Below are 17,420 nucleotides of genomic sequence, written 5' to 3' on the forward strand. Positions count from 1 at the left end.
TAATTGCGATATAAATTATGATTATCACAATTTACATTGAATGATGTTTATACCATTGTTTGATGCAATTGCGTGCCATAATTTTATATGAAAATAAACAAGCTGAAAGCACTTTAACTGAAAAACTTTTAGTGCTTTTCTATAATATAATAAGCATCTAATGTCAACTATACATTGGATTGATTTCTTTAAATTATGAAAATTAAAAATATGAATGGTATTGGGGTAGGTGTGCCCGTAGCGTGAATCCTTATAAGGGAAAACAACTAACTATCCCTAACACTGTGTCTACATCGGATGTAAGCGACACGGTGCAAACTCGTGATGTCTATCAGCCATCGGCGATGAACAATGGCACCGTCTATCATTCCAACTCTACGCTGAACTTTGTGAACTTAAGTGGACTTTGAACTACTACGTAATTGTGGCATCCATAATTGTAATCACGATTAGAAATTTGATTGATTGTGCAGCCCTACAAAGGAGCCTGTTTTACTAGCTCGAAAATCATCCAGGTTCTGGTCTCTAAGCGCAAGCATACATATTAAAACACTTACACCACAGGAGGTAAATAGAGTCAGAATTTCTGCTTATTTGCCTTTCCTTTGTCCAGTGCGAATTTCCTGTTTGGATGCTTGAAAATCGCTGTTGCAGAGAAGGCCAATGACAAAGCCATTATGGTCCAATTACATTGGAAAGGATTCAATCACTCAGGCATCACGCTAAAATGGTCGTCATTACATTTGAGCAACAAACCTGCAGAAAACCTGCACAAACTCAAAATATCCTTTTGAAATGATCAAAATTCACTGCAGGGGAACTAAGAAAAGTTTTCTTTCCCTGCCAAGCACTTCGGCTTAAAGATTCTGAATAATTAAAGGTGTTTCTGTGACTAATAAGGGATTTTCTATGATATTATTATAGCAGACAACCATTGTTAAGCTTTCTCTCATAATTTCAACTCCTACTGCAAATCTTAACCTCTTTATGCAAAGTATTTATGGCAGGTGATAATATTCCTGAAATGTGCTGTAAGATCAGTTGCTGGATTATCTTTATTTGCATTTTTTATTGCCGTGATAGTCCTTTATTTTGGTGAGTTTGGTGGGTGGTGTTTTCATGGGGATTTGGGTGAGTGGCCAACCCTCATCCTGAGTTGAGCATGCAGTATTTCACACATGGAAAACAGCCCCCAGTAAAAATGACTTTCGATTACTTTTGACCTTAGCAGCAAATGACTTCCAGCTGGAGTAATCCATTGCTTTAAACATCAACTGTGCCCATGGATTTAGTTGGGCATGACAAAGTATCCTCCTCATTTAAATTTCTAAAAATAGATTAATGTGCTCCTCATACTTTCATGCCAAACCAAGCATGATGGATGATATACCGAAGTAGCAGGCCATGATACCAGCAATCACTGTGTGCAGTGCACACACAAACGCGGGGTCTTGTAATTTTTTTAGGGTCTGCCTTTGTTACTGCTACTAAGCTGTTGCACCCTCTTGTTCTGGTGGGAACAAAGGAGCTGACTAGAATTAATGTGGAGATGCAAATAAAGTCTCATCAGCAGTTCGACATTATTCAGTCTTTAATCAAGAGCTGATGGGAGAAGAGAGCATATTTATGTGACCCACCCCTGTAGAAAGACAGACAGTGTTATCTCACTGAGCTACTCTCTAGTCTTTCAATATCATATGGTGGTCTGGCAAATAAAAACACCCCTAAGAAATTATTGCAGAGATAGGTGACCTTGCACGTTTTCTGATGCTTTCTAAAAGATAGTGAAGATGGATAGAAAACAAAGACGAAGAAGAAAAAAAAAAAACAGATTTTTGAGCTTGTGGTCTGTTTAGGGATTATATGATCGAAAGTCTTGCTAGCAGTGTTGTAGTCGAGACCAGCTCATTCGAGTCAGAGTCCAGATCGAGTCCAGAGAGGGTCGAGTCCGAGTCAAGACCGAGTTCAGAAAGGGTCGAGTCCGAGTCAAGACCGAGTTCAGAGAGATTGGGTCTGAGACAAGACCTAAAGAAATCTTCAAGAGTATGTCAAATGTTTGGTGGAAACAATAAAGGTTAAAATGGCCACATAGTATGTGGTGTAAAGGTAATTTTATTAGTATTATGAAGTGTTACTTGTCAATATTAAGTGCTCATTTTCACATAACATCGTTGTACCACTATACACATCCATATAACCTTTCTAGTACACATAATATTACTGTACGACTCTATATTGTAATTCTATATAACCTTTCTAGTACAAGTAACATTACTGTACCACTATACCTGTAAATGTTCAACTGTAACAGCTTTTACATAACTTTTAACCTTGAAGCTTAACTAATGACTGCTAATATCCTTACAATGTCTTGGATTATGTGCACTTTAGATGTTGTGAAGATTACAGATGGGCATAATTACTTTTCAAAAAAATAAGTGAGGAGACCATCCAGCTACCCAACCAAGCACGATGTGGTCTCATGATCAATCCACCCCAACTAAAAACTCTCTCTACTGGCGCAGAGGAAGCGGGGACTGACAACAGTCACCATTTTATCACTTTCTGTAACAGCAACGGATAATCTAATGCTAATTTCCCTGGATGGTGCGTTTTAATGCAGGGTAAAATACACACTAGTCGAAGTTTTTTTTAGTTACGGAGGCAGGAGGGTAACTTAAGTCCGGTGACACACTGGCTGCGTGGCGTCTCTACTGCGTGCCAGAAAGGTGGTGGCTGCTTCGCGTTTTCTGTGTCTTTACACACCAGAAGCGTGCCTGCACGCGGCGCTTGGCGCGCTGCAGCGGCTGTAGGTGACATAGAGGGAGGCCGCCAAAAAACCAGGCTCTTTATTTTTTTTATTACAATATCAAATTTATTTTTTTATTTTTTTACACACCTACTGATAAGACACCGTCAACAGTATTGACAGCATAGAGTATGTTTGACAGGTGCAATATTTGAAAATCGATCATTATTAATTTATTTTTAAAATTACATTTATATCTGAATTTATGTCAACCTATAGACTTTCAAATATCAAAATGTCATGAATTAATATGTATTTGTGTACAAAATGACATATAAACATATTTTCCTAGTATATTTTGCCTGGAAACGCTTCCCACATGCACGCGTGTCACGTGAAAAATAGGCGTCGGTTCTATTTCTAGCATGCGCGCGTTTTCCGCGCGGCTCGAGTCGCGCCTGGGACGCGCGTCTCACACGCAGGCAGTCTGCAACATCTAACCTGTTAACATGGGAGCCGAATTAAAAACAGACACGCCACGCAGCTGAGGCGCTTGCGCCACGCATCCAGTGTGTTGCTGGCCTAACGTCTCACGTCAAAAGAAAATCACCAGTCATTGGATGTGTCAATCATACATCATTTTAAATAAACATTAACATACAGTAATAATCATGAAATATTTGGATTGGGACTCGAGTGGACTCGGGCATAAGTCCGATTCCTAATATGTTCGAGTCCGAGTCAATACCGAGTCAAAATGCACACGAGTCCATGACAAGACCGAGACCATGAAAATACGGTCTCGAGACCGAGTCCAAGACCGAGTCCGAGTCTCGAGTACTCAACACTGCTTGCTAGTGGGTTGCAACAGAAGAGCTTGGTATGATATGAGAACAGTGGGTATTAGCATCGCTGAATGCAAATAATAAAATGCAACAAAGACATTACTATTTCATAAATATTTAATTGACTTTTAAATGGGAATTGAAAATGCTTTCCAAATCTTTGGGGGTTTTTGATGCACAAAATTGTTCCATCATTTTGTAACATTAGATGTGAGTGACATAAGATTAATTTGGGTTGCCAGTTGATAAAGCTACATAAATGATCAGTAAAGAGCTGTCACCTTCGGTAGTATAAGGGGTGTCGATATTCAGACCAAAGGTATGATTTTGAACAAGTATAATTGCTTTCATACAACAATTCAAATAATAATTTGCATACATTTTAAACACAATACTGCTATTTAGCATACCTGATGTATTTTCAGCAACACATAGTGTTTTGTTGCAGAAATAGGCAGTGTTATCACTGAATCGCTAGAGTGAATGATTCAAAAAGTCACTCATAACAGCCATTAGTTTTGTTTCAAATGAGTGTCGGATGAATGAATAATTCAAAAACTCATATGGCCATTTGTTTAATTCCTCGATGAATCAGTATGTTTGAACGAATCTATTGATTTAAAATTCAGTGTTTAATTCACAATCAACAGTCAATTGTTGCCACCTGCTGGCTTAGCTGTGTAACCTGTGTCACTGAAAAAAAAAAACTCCACTACTAATACAAAAACTTTTTGGAACACTCCACTTTTTTGGAAAAAAAGGCTTTACGCCTAGAGTTAAACAGTTGAGTTTTACCATTTTTGAATCCATTCAACCGATCTCCTGGTCTGGCGGTAGCACTTTTAGCTTAGCTTAGCATAGATCATTGAATCTGCTTAGACCGATAACATCTCGCTCAAAAATGAGCAAAGAGTTTCTATATTTTTCCTATTTGTAACTTTTAATTTTCCATTGGTCTTAGTACATGATGTAACTACAGAAGAGTCAAGTTATAAATAGGACCTCTTTGGTCATGTTTGAGTGAGAAACTGTAAAAAAAAAAAAAAAAAAATAGAAACTGTAAATCTAGGGGAGTTGGAACATGAGACTATTTTCCAAAAAATGTTGAGTGTTCCCTTAAGTCACTAAGAGGAAGTTCATGTAGGGAGCAGGAAGAAATTTCTATCTTTCCAGTTGAACTGGGCAGATTCCCCTCATGAACGACCTCTTATGATCCCCTTTCCAGCTCAAAAATAGGCCAATAGATCCCCCTTCACAGACCAGAGTGTGAATGTCCTGAGGCCAGCAGAGACACTCTGCCTGTCTGATTTTCTCAAGCCAGCCCAACTCCCTGCTGACCAACTAAGTCAAAGTGAAACATTGAGAACTAGCTATATACACTCATCCATGATGGACACTTCAAACCAGGATGCCACACTTTTGATGATTTTCTTGGTGGTAATTGGTGTGATTGGCTCAGCCTTGCTTGAGCTATATTTGTTCATCCCGCATATGGCAATATCTATAATTTATCAAAGAGGACAACAAAAAAATCAAGGAGCTGATAACATTATTAATCAACAAATGCAACATTCAGTCTTGCGTGATATAGTATTTGAGATAGAAACTGTTTAATGCACTCTCACCACAAGAAGAACAGAAAGATGTGTGCTCAATATGATCCAGGGTTGTTGTTTTTTTTTGGATAGAATTTTGTCTGTCACTTTGACTTTGAGTCTGTGTGTAAAAATCAATTCAGCTATGCCTATCTCTGTCTTTCTCCAAGGAGACAACCTTGTTTAAGTAGTCAGTCCGAAGACAGCTTGTGACAGTTGTGACAGTTTTTTCAAGCTCATTGAGTAACTAGATGTGTGTGTGGGGGGGTGGGGGGGTGAAAAGGATGACTGCTGTCAAAAGACTGAATTCTTATTAGGTTTCTTAGAGGCAATAGATAGATACTGCAACTGCATGATGAGAAAGTATGAATCAACACAGGTCTGAAGTTCACAAATTTGCTATCATTTAACCCTATCACATATAGACGACCTGTGAACTCGACGGTGATTACAAATACATAAACAATCAACATTGTGTATATTTTCACCATTTGGAATAGCAAAAAAATTACATAATGTTACTGAGAGTTCAAACTGAAATGGTTCACTAAACTGAATCAGAAGAGTGAACTATTTCATTTTAATCAATCAGATGTTCAAATACTACTTTTAGGAGAAAGAATAATTTTGAATGAACTCAATTCAAATTTATTGGTGTAGCAATATTCACAATATAATGTTTCAAAGAAGCTTCACAAAACAAAAAAAAATCGTATTTTTACAATGTTACAATCAGGAAGTATTCTGGTATCTGTAGAGTCCATATGGTAGTACCTAATATAGCCTACAAAATAATGCTAATTAAGTGGCTAGTAAGCATAATATATTTGTTCACTCAATCAATCAGAAGATAATGAGCTTTCTGGACTGTGAAGCAGCATATGCAATACAATTCATCTAAATACTTTACAGTAGCCTAATGTGGCTGGTCACTAGAGTAGACCACTATTTTGTAAACTACTATCACAGTAATGAAAAAAGTAATGTGTCACTTTTTTTGTTATACACTCCTCTCCTCATGTTTGACCAATTGAAGTGGAACCGCAGGGGACATACAGACCTAATGCCAGAAACTTACAGTCCAACCAAAGAACACTGGGTTGCTATCCCTCATTTTCCGGGCTCTTATAAAGCGCAACTCTAAAATCTGTTGTCATGCAGTCAGACTCCAGAGAGCTCTAGGGAGTTGCTTTCCAAAGGCTCCATCACAAAATGCTATAAAAAAACACTTTGCACATCCAGAAACTAAAGTCAAGGGAGACTGAAATGAGAAAGACATGAAGACAGAAAGGAGAGCAGTGAAAGGCAAAGGTTGTGGAAAAGCGAGCAAGAGAAAGAGACGAGTGCTAGGAGGGCAGAAAGACAGAGAAAGGAGAGGTTGCTGTGTCAGTACAAATCTGGCATCCCATTGCTTCTCTGTGCACTTTACAAGAGCACAGAACAGTTCAATTGATCGTTTCATAGTTTTTAATTAGCATTCACCAAAGTGCCTGCAGTCCTGAGGCCATGTACATCCAATGTTCCGAGGCAGGGCAGGACTTGGGATTTACGCAACTATCATGGTAAACAAGATTATTTGTGCTTGTTTTTCCTCTTTGCAGCCCACATTGATAGTATCTGTCTGCACCGATGGTTTCCTCGGGCAATGTTTACAGCAAATGTTGCTCAGTTTTTTTGTTTAACAGCCTGTCTATATTAATGAGCAGAATTTATGCAGCAGAAGCTCTCAAATATGTAGCTGATTCCCAGCTCTTTTTTAGCACAAAATAAATCATCTCACATTACAGCAGGCCAAATAAAACCGATCCTGCTTTAACTTGACTTTTTTAATCGCAGAATTTTAAACTGAAGATATAGTTCACCTATCTAAAAACCATTCATGTGCAATAACAGCTCAATAGAGATTGACCGAAGATTACAGGTTTAGGTTTTCTCAAGGTTTTTCTTGCTTTGTGCCGACTTGATGGAAATCTGTCTGTTTTTCTTTTGCTCACATTTTCCCAAGTTTCTGTGAGGTTCTTACTAATTCTTTGTAGCATTCCTTGCATTTTATGAGGGTCAATCATTTCAGGTCAAGCATCATTGAAATTTATTTCAATAAAAACTCAAGTACAGTGTTAGCGACACAATGCCATGTTTTGATAATTATCAATATTTCTGTAGATAAGATAAATAATTTTGCTTCAAGGCCATTGATCTGCAAAAAGACTCAGCATATTCATATTTTGGAATTTAATCTTAAAACTGCCATTTGTATAGAAGAGCCTTGAGCTTCGCAGATTGGTTGCATTATCAATACTATGCTCAAAATTGATATTTTAATCAACTGAATCAAAAGTAGGCCACTCTTTAGAGCTTGCCTTCATTAAATACAGAATTTATGTTTACTCGGAGAGAAAACAGAATAATGTCTAAACATGTACATATTATATATTATATTTATATATATTTGTACCATTTTATGTTGCACTGATCTAGATGTTAAATTGCCTGCATGATAACAAATGATGTTCCTGATAGAGTCTACGGACTTAAACTATTACATTATTATCTTCATTAGCATAAAGGAATGAGTATCAGATTTGGTGTCTGCTGAGTTCTGAGAGATAAAACCGCACTCCTGTTTTTCTGTATTCAGATTCTGTGATGCGTGATGAAAGAGGGTTTCTGACCTCCTTAGACAATGAAGCCGATGTTGGTTAAGCCATGAGGCATAGAAATGCTTTTAATAAGATACTGCAAACCCCTAGCACATTAAGTTTCGGACTCCCAGGCCATTTTATACTCTTTTGATGGAAGCCTTTCCGATGAGTGCAATGGAAGAACATAATAAGCCTGTGTACTCACGAGGCTTACTCTGTTCTTATGCATTGCACTGAATAGTGCATTCTCATCAGAATGCAAGAGGAGGTCAAAACTTTTTGCTTTCTACTTTTCAGGTTTTAAGTTTAAAACAATCTTGGCTTTCTTTGATGTCATAGCTTCACCAGGTGAAGGCTGACACTTTCCCTAGTGAAGGGTGTTAATTCAAATCATTCTCACAATTCAGAAAACCGTCAAAAGCACTCCAAAAAGATCCTGGGGCCTCAGCAAAAGGGTACAGAGTAATACAGCTTCCAAGGATGAAAGCTCTTTCCAACATTTTCTACTTTTCTTCCAGGCTAAAGATAGCAAGAGAAATTTCACTGTGAATGTATATTTACTATGTGCACATGTACTCCAATTTATTTTATTTTATTTTCTACTAAGCATTGTTTTTGGATAAAGTGGAATGTGGGAAGTTAGCCATGAATGAGGGCAAGCCCATTCTTTCTCATTCAATATGCATCACCCTTTTAACAAGGAATTGCCAATTCATGAGAAATGAAAATCCTGTGATCCGTTGTGTTGGACTAAAGAGAGTGAGGAAGATGAATATTACCCACTGTCTTACACAGGAAACATATTCCTTATTCACAGTCTGTAAAGGCTGAATGAAATTCATTGTCAGATGTGTCGATCATAAAAACCCAAGCCATGAAACTAATATGAATTCAAATTTGACAGGTTTTATATCAAAGCTCTGAGGGGTGGCAATGGTTGCAGACAGAACGCTGATTCAGGCATTTTTGCAGTAGACCGTTCTAAACGGGAGGGAGTGGCGATAGATTAATCAGAAACCCGAATGCAACAAAAGCGATTGTTTGACCTGTTGAATTTGCTGCTCTGATAATTCAATTTCATTCTCATAACATCATTTTGGTTTAATCATTTATATGAAGGCACAAAGGACACTTCCATTAATCATTTCTAACCATTAGACATACTGACCAAAATAAAGTAAGTGCTGTCCAAAAAGAGTGGCTAAGGGCACACTTAAATGGCATGTCATTTACAAACAGTAAAGAACCAAGGCACAACTTTACCAAAAGATGACTGCTAACATTCTAATTTAACATTTTAATACAAAAGGATTCATAAATCATCGAGCAATGGAGCGCTGAGACTTCACCCTTTCTGTTAACTCATTGAGCAAAACAGCATTTTCACTTTTAATTCCAAGACAAGCAATTAATCTTAATCAGATTTAATTGAACATCACCATTCCATATGTGAATCATTTTTCACCTCTGAAAACACAATTACAGCAATATGAGCAACATGTGCCATTTTCATTACCATATTTTTACCATGCGATATTTAAGCACTGACACTTAATAAGCAAGAGTCAATACTTAATGATTCACTGTAGAGCCTAACAAATTATTTATTATTTAATTTTCTTTATATATATATATATATATATATATATATATATATATATATATATATATATATATATATATATATATATATATTATTGTGCACCAATTTGTTTAACCTAATTGTATAAAGAAATCTTGCATTCCCATAAAATTGTGACATTCTCTTACAAGTGACCTTATTTATTGTTAAGAAATGTTACAGACATGACAATAAATTGAGAACATTGCAAAAACCATTTGCTAATTCTTATAACAAACAACAGGGGAAAAAAAAATTCTGCACCTCTCAAATACTGCAGGATGCTAAAAATAAAAGCAATTTAACTTAAAATACTCTTACATGAGGACACTCGTTAGATTACTCATTGTATAATATTTATACACATTTTATAGTCAAAAAGTTAAGATGATTAATTATCTGCTAATTGAGCATCACTAGCTAAACTCAAACCAACACAGTTGCAAACATAACATACAGTAGTACTACAGTGTTTACCTTTATTTTGACATGAATACATGCAAACTGTGTATTTTGAATATTGTTTGTAATTTCATACTGTATATTGTCAGAGTTTATGACTCTAGGCTTCTGCAAAGACCTTTTCTCAAAGCTGATTTTTTATTTATTTTTTTGCCTGCAGAAAGATAAGGAAAAAAAAGTGTGACAACAGTTTCCAGTGACAGGTGATAAATGGTTACAGTATGGGAATCTATCTGCTGCATCAACACATCGGAAATGGGATCTCCAAAAGATAACAAATTACAGCGAGTCTGCAGTGATTCACAGAGAACTGGTGCCATGGTGATCCTTCTCTATGATGCTCCACTGACATAACTTCCAGTACGGGGACTGGATGTGAGTCAGTGGGCTTCTGTCATGTTTAGACTACAGCAAACAGTGAGGGCCATGAATCATATGGGAAAAGTACAGATATTTTACAACATTTGTCCTGTTCAAACACTACAGGAAAAGTGTGGGTGGGAAAAACAGAAGCTTTGGAGGTTTCATATTGGTGCTTCATGAATTTTTTACATTTCTTTTTAGGAGAACAATAATTGAAAAGCTACTGCAAGCGAACTGGCCACATTGCTGATTGTAGTACTTCACAGGTTGTGAGTAGTGATGGAAGGTGAGCCAGAAAATCAGCACTGACATCTGTTGGAACTGGAACGCTGTTGGTTCACATAGATTTTTTGGCACACAGTTGAATGGATAGAGCCTATTTGTTTCGAGCACGCTCGATTTTATTCATGTATTCATTTTGTGGATCCGTTTTTTGTGCCTACGCAGCACTATTCTGCTTCGGCCAGCCTCCTGCATCCTCTGCTCTCTTAGAAATTATTTACATTTATAAAGCTTGCTTTCTTGCTCTTCCCAATTGCCTCAGTAGTTCTGCCTCTGAGGGAAGAAACACAGCATATTTGTATATTATTATTTATTTAAATACGTCTTCATTATTTATTTATTTATTTTTATTTCCTGAATTGTTTGCCTAGAGGATTAAATATTCAAATCAGTTCAGACGTGGCATGTGTCCTCAGGGGAAACGTGCACTGGGGTCTACTCATTCAGAAGTCTCGATCAATATCCATATGCATATTGGCAGAATTGAAGTATGCACTAAATTTACATCTCTCCAGAACAGCATTAAGCCCCAGTCTTCCTTGAAGCCATGATGCCCTGTAATGACATCGCGCTATGGTCAGAAACAAAATTAAATACCATAATCTTTCACATTTGTTCAACCTCACTGCTGACAAGCAAATCCAGAAATAAATTGGTTTTATTTTGGTGAACAACATCTCTCCCTAAGGAAGAAATACAAAGATTATGGCCACACTGATGAGAAAATAACTTCTGATCACAGCAGAAATGTTCATAGCCTATACAACGGTTCAAAAAACAAGAGGTTAGTATTGACTAAGTTATATTTTAGACATCATTTATCAGTTACTTTGTGTAGATTAAGGAATATAGTTTGTAATAAGCAGGGAATAAAGTAAGATAAAAACAAACAGTAAAATAATTTTCCATCCAAACAAATAAATAAATAAATAACTTGAAGAATTATGTCAAAAATGGCTCTGTTAATGCTTCTTGTCTAGTCAAATTCAGTTACAAATTACACATATCACTTAAAAGGTAATGATGAAGGTTATTTTCAATTCACAGAAATCTGACCAAATATGTAGAGTTGTTTACATCGCTGCATATTACTGTTGGTAATTTCTATCATAACACAGTTGTCCAATTTGAAATATGTGTCTTCTTAAAACTTAGCTCACTGAATAATACTGAAGAGAAGTGCTGGTTTTTATGTCCAGCTTCTCTAAACAATAAAGACCGCCTTCTGTGATTTGACTGGCCATAGCAATCCTTTTAACATTGGCGATTGCTGCTGGACTGCTGAGGCAGATCAACTTAGGGTTTTTGGAGTGGAAAAGAATCAGAGAGAGAGTCATCAATGTCTTTGGTGGTTAGGCCCTATTCACTTGTGGTGCTTAATTCCTGAATGAAGCATTGTTTTGGTTGAGTGAATGATTCAATAACTCACTAAAAGAAAAAAAAAAAACAGCTGCTTGTTTCATTCCTAAACAATTATGTTTATTTGATCAAATCGGTTTCATAATGTTATATAAAATTTCAATATATTATATAATATATTATTTATTGAGATTTTTGTTTATGATTCAAGGGTTTTAAGTTTCCGCTACTACAGAACCCCACTGGAATTATTATTATTTATTTTTTTTGCCTTAGTATTGGTTTAGGCAAGTTTGGTCCTAGAGAGCCGCAGTCCTGCAGAGTTCAGCTTTAACCCTAATCAAACACACCTGAACAAGCTCATCAATGTCTTCAGCATTACTAAGTTTACAGGCAGGAAAGTTTTTTTTTTAAGGGTTGGAGCAGAACTATGCAGGACTGCGGCTCTCTAGGACCGAACTTGCCTACTCCTGCCTTAGTACATGATTGTTTCATGGATGTGTTTTATGTTCACTAGTATATTTACGGATACCTGCTGGGAGTGTGCATGAATGCATATGTATGGCTCAATTCAGCGATGTGTTTCCTCTTTCTTCCAGGTGCAGATTATCCTTCTGTGTGGTGAGACAGGAAGAGCATCAGCACTGGCACTTAAGGTAAGATAAGACTCAGTATGTGTGAGCAGTTCTAATATATCTCTTCTTCTATTCACACACACACAAACACACACAGAGATGTTAGGTTTCCATATTTTATGGGGAAATTCCATAGACGTAATGATTTTTATACTGCACAGACTGTATTCACAAATTCACATTATTTCTAAGTTACATGTAATGCAGGCATTTTGTCATCTGAACATCATTCACCTAATATATTTACTTGAAGTACCCCTGATATTTTAAAATAAATATTTTAATAACTAAGTATCACATTTGCATGTTCACAGTTCTCTGTTAAATGGTCACATGCATGCATGCAAACAAATTATATATATATATAGAAGGAAGAACATAGTGAAATATGGAAAAACGGTGGCGTTTTCCTTTAACATGCCAATTTAAACATAATTGCCTATAGTTTCCTGTCTTCTTTCTTATCTGAATCAAAGGTTTATTTATAAAAATATGCTTTGACAGTTTTCACATCAAGGGATGCACTCCTATACTTTAAAGCCTGTCATTATTGCCGTTGAGCTCTCAAGTTGTTGTTTTTTTGGACTAGAGTCTATGTGTTGTCTTGAAAGGGAAAAAAACCTTTCTCTTGTTAATTAAATGTCCTTTTTTTCATCCTTGGTGGGCTATGAGCTCATTATTACACATTGCAAGCGCAGTAGAGTCCAGGGTTACTGAGGACTCAGCATTTGCTTTTGTGTACTGCAGACATGAGTGGGGCTTACCACCTGATTGAAATGTTCAGGGAGATGCCACGGTTTGTTTCTCGCGATGGTAAATGAGGATTTCGCTATGTGTCTCAGTGATTAGGTCCCTTGAGGGGGAGGTGACTTGGTATTTTTAACATCTTAATGAAATGCTGAGAGGGCTCCTAATTGCGGCGCGAGTGGGTAGGGGAGAATAGAGGTGAAGTGACAGCGCTGGAAGCCTTTGATCTGAGAACTCTAATCAATGGGGATTAGTGTCCTTTAGCTCTACGCTGCGCCATGTCTTTGACAGCCCCATGACTCTCATATTAATGAGCCATTAGCATGGCTTGAATTAAGAGAGATACCAGTTCACAGATCTCTGTGGATAAGAGAGCACTTTAGGTTGACACTGATAACTCGCTCATGCTGCCTATGGTTGTCGATCAGTTAGTCAGTTCGAGTCGTGTAAGAATGGCTGCTTTAATCTCGAAGAAGAGCGAAATGAAGGATGACAGGCGCATGTTGATTTAATTACGCTGATCGGAATACAAAGATATATAATCAACGTCCATCGCACCTCTCAGATGATGCCCTCACTACTAATGCACTACTTCTTTTAGAACGTTCAGTCAAACGTAACATCCCCATAATGTTTGAGGGGCGAGGTTTTCAATGGTTTTAAAATAAATAAACTGGACATTTTGAATATTCATAACTTAATGGAAACCATTCTTAAAACATATTTTTGGTAACTACTCTTAATACTATAAAAAAGTCTAGGATTTCTGTCTTGAATATGCTATATTTCTTATTCAAGAGATCCCATATTTTAAATTATTCAGTTTGCTCAAAAATGCTGATTTATTCCATAATAAAACAAGTGTCTCAATGAATTCTACAGTATAAGCCTACCATTCTTACTATTTACCATACCTTTTTTGTGGCAGAAGTGTGTGGAAGTATTTTTTATTTTTTATTTTGGCAAATATGAAGAGAGATCAAAAAGGCGATTTTTTTATAGCTTTTTTCCTGGCAGCTTTTACAGGAGTTTACATGAAAGACAAGAATGCTAAAGCCCCATAAATAGAATCTAGCAAGCCCAACGACATCCACAGCAAGTGTGCCACTTGCAACAGGGGATCTCTCTGCCATCTTAACTTTGCTTTATGTTATTAATCAGGTCCTGGAGGCTTACCATGTCTTTCTCTAATTATATAAACATGTGATATAATCTACTGTGTCCATTTTCATATTGATGTCTTAGAAAGTAAGAGCTGACAGTGGAGGCTTGAGGGCTGTGTAATGTTATTCAGACAGGTATGTTTCGAGTTCAGGAGACGATCGAAATCCAGCGACCTGAGAAAGACAGCAGCGAGATCCCTGATCAATCTGAACCCAAGTTACTCAATAATGAATGTGTGGGAGTCATATAATCTGAAATGCATGTCCGATTTTACCGTCTAATCCATCAGCGTCTCAATATCTGTCAGTATCAGTTACACCATCCGGGACAGTCCTGTCTTTTTCCTTATGTTATGTATACACACTTATCTCTTCTGACAGCTTATGCAACCACAGCTACGTACCGTACAAAGACAGGTTGTATGTTAGAGAGATCAAAGACTTAACTTCGCTTGGCAGTGCTAAAAACAAAAGGTTTGTGAATATTTGGACCATCATTGAGAGACATTATATTTTTTTAGAAGGATGTGCTTCTGTGGTATCCGCAATCTCCCTTTATCAAGGATCTACCTAACACCAATGTCTAATATGTATCTCATATGCCAGTGCTATGCTTATTTATCCCAAAAATGTATAAAAGCAGAAATATTGTAAAATATTACTGCTATGTAAAATAATTATGTATTTTATATAAATAAATGTATTTTTCATAGGATGACACAGTTGCGGTAATATGCATTTATTTGTCTAACATGCATATAATATATTTAAAAAAATGTTACATTTAATAAAATAACTTCTTAATCTCACTTTTGAGTTACTTTCTCTAAAATGTGATGTTCTTTCCATGTGCATATTTCAATCCACCAAAGTGTGTTTACTTAAAAACCTCAACTATATGTTATGCGGTATATCTGAAATCAGATCAATTCTGCCAGATATGGTTTCTCCAGTAAAATAATATAAAGTTTATCCTTTCAGATCTTATGTAGCAGGGCTGTAAATATGCCATATTGGATGAAATCTGATATAAACTGCATAAAAGAGGGGAAAATGACCCCTGAACAAGGACACACAATAAAACTGCACTTCAAATAATGTAAACACGACAAAGCAGTGCTGCTTCAGTCCATACACAGAATATATACTTAGTATTAGATGTGATAGGGTGTACAGTCAGTGTTCAGAAAGAAACAAATAATCAAATTTACTTTGACCTCTAATTCATTCTTTTTCTGATACTCCCTGAAATTATCTTGTATTTTGTTATCTATCTTAGAACATAGACATTTCTGTCTTTTATGAAAGCCCAATAATATCTGTCAGTTTGGGGAGTAAAAGAAACAGAGGGTTGGGAGGGAAAAAGATGAAAGGTAAATATTCTTTAGAGAGGGATGGCAGACAATAGCGCTTTCAGAGGGGGTTGCACTTAAAGGGAAGATGGTATTAAGCTCATGTCAAACGTAGCCCCTGATAAATTGTTTGATTCACTGATATATAGGAGAGAAAAACATTACAGAGAGAACGAAGGCAATGATAGTACCATAAACACTCTGCCTGAGAGGTAGTAGAAGCTTCAGATATATCAGAGAAGTTGTAAAAGATGTATTAATTCATATCTTGCACAATGACTACATACATAGCAAGAATTTCATTGTACCCAGTGATGCAATAATTCATGGTGTAACCTAGAAAAAAGAAGAACACTTCTGAAGAAATGTAATTTTACTTTTTATTTGGGAATAGCTACCATTTTGTGGTCATAATTGGTTGTGCAATTGTACAAGGATTGCCAAAAATCGTAATGATGAGTTTGACTCTAAGCTAGCCTTTGGCATAAAAATGAAACAAAAAAACAGCTGTGCATCATTTTTAATGCAACCAAGAGACAAACCAGCCTGAAATGGCAAGAGCAGGGTTGTGTGCCACCCAGATTTAAATTGAGAATGTCTTAAATGTTCCAGTCCAGTTCTTTAATTTGAATTGAGGAAGCAAATATTGTGAAAATAAAGTGCTTTTTAAATTAAAGCAACATTCTAATTTGATTTGTACATTTATTTTGTGTATGCATATTACCAACTTTTCAGTATGACTTATATGCTAACATTCCGAAATATGATTTTATTAAACAACGTGTTTTATTATATTAAAATTTAATTTTGTAGACTATGGTAGAACAACCCCTTTCAAAAATGTACTCAAAAAAATACTCTTGTGGTTCTGTTCTGACAGTATGAATTAGTTCATCTAATTAGTTAAGAGAAAATGTAAACTCTGTTTATTCTCCTCTTCCTGTAAATTCCAATTCAACATCCTGTGAGATGTGCCTGATTCTATTCCAGTTTCAGCTCATGAATTGAAAGCAAGCCAGTTCTTCCATTTGGAATTTTTTCTGACTCTGAATGGCGGTTTTCTTGAACTAGCAGCACTGCATGCTGAGAACAGTGGCGCACTTTATGAGCAATTATTCTGAGGCCTGAGTGGATTGAGGGACTGGATTGACATTTTTGTGCACACGGAGCTTTCTAGAATGTAAATGAAGTCTTTGAACATCTCTCTCTCCCTTTACTTGAAGGATTTGGTCTGATGACATGCATTTTTACCTCCCAGTTTCTCATAAGCTGAAGAAAAAAAGCTTTAGTCTTCCCTTTTACATTCAGAATTGTGCCAGCATGACAGTACACACCTTTTGAATAATATATATATATTATGAATCACTCTAAACCCAAGCCAGGTCTAAACTCAACAGTTTCCTCACTTTGTTCTGAAATGAAAACGAATACTCAAGCATAAAATTAAGTCAAACACATTTCTCTATTCACAATTCATTCAAGCAAGAAATTGGCAGACGCAAACAGAGCAAGGACAAATGGACAGCTGAAAAAAAATACATAAACAAAAAAACTTATTCCATAAACAAAAGCACAGATGATTTCCATATATTGAAGTCCATATAT

At 36.4% G+C, this 17,420-nt stretch overlaps 1 protein-coding gene across 2 annotated transcripts in view; it reads left to right on the forward strand.

Moving 5' to 3' along the window:
- LOC127951229 (tenascin-R-like) overlaps nucleotides 1-17,420 on the forward strand; it is a 139,209-nt gene that overhangs the window by 54,978 nt on the left and 66,811 nt on the right. For both annotated transcript variants that reach the window (XM_052549033.1, XM_052549034.1), the window contains exon 3: nucleotides 12,518-12,574. The gene's annotated coding sequence lies outside the window, so the exon portion shown is untranslated. The remainder of the gene's footprint in view (nucleotides 1-12,517; nucleotides 12,575-17,420) is intronic.

Source organism: Carassius gibelio, chromosome B2, assembly GCF_023724105.1.
Source record: "Carassius gibelio isolate Cgi1373 ecotype wild population from Czech Republic chromosome B2, carGib1.2-hapl.c, whole genome shotgun sequence".
Lineage (NCBI taxonomy): Eukaryota > Metazoa > Chordata > Actinopteri > Cypriniformes > Cyprinidae > Carassius > Carassius gibelio.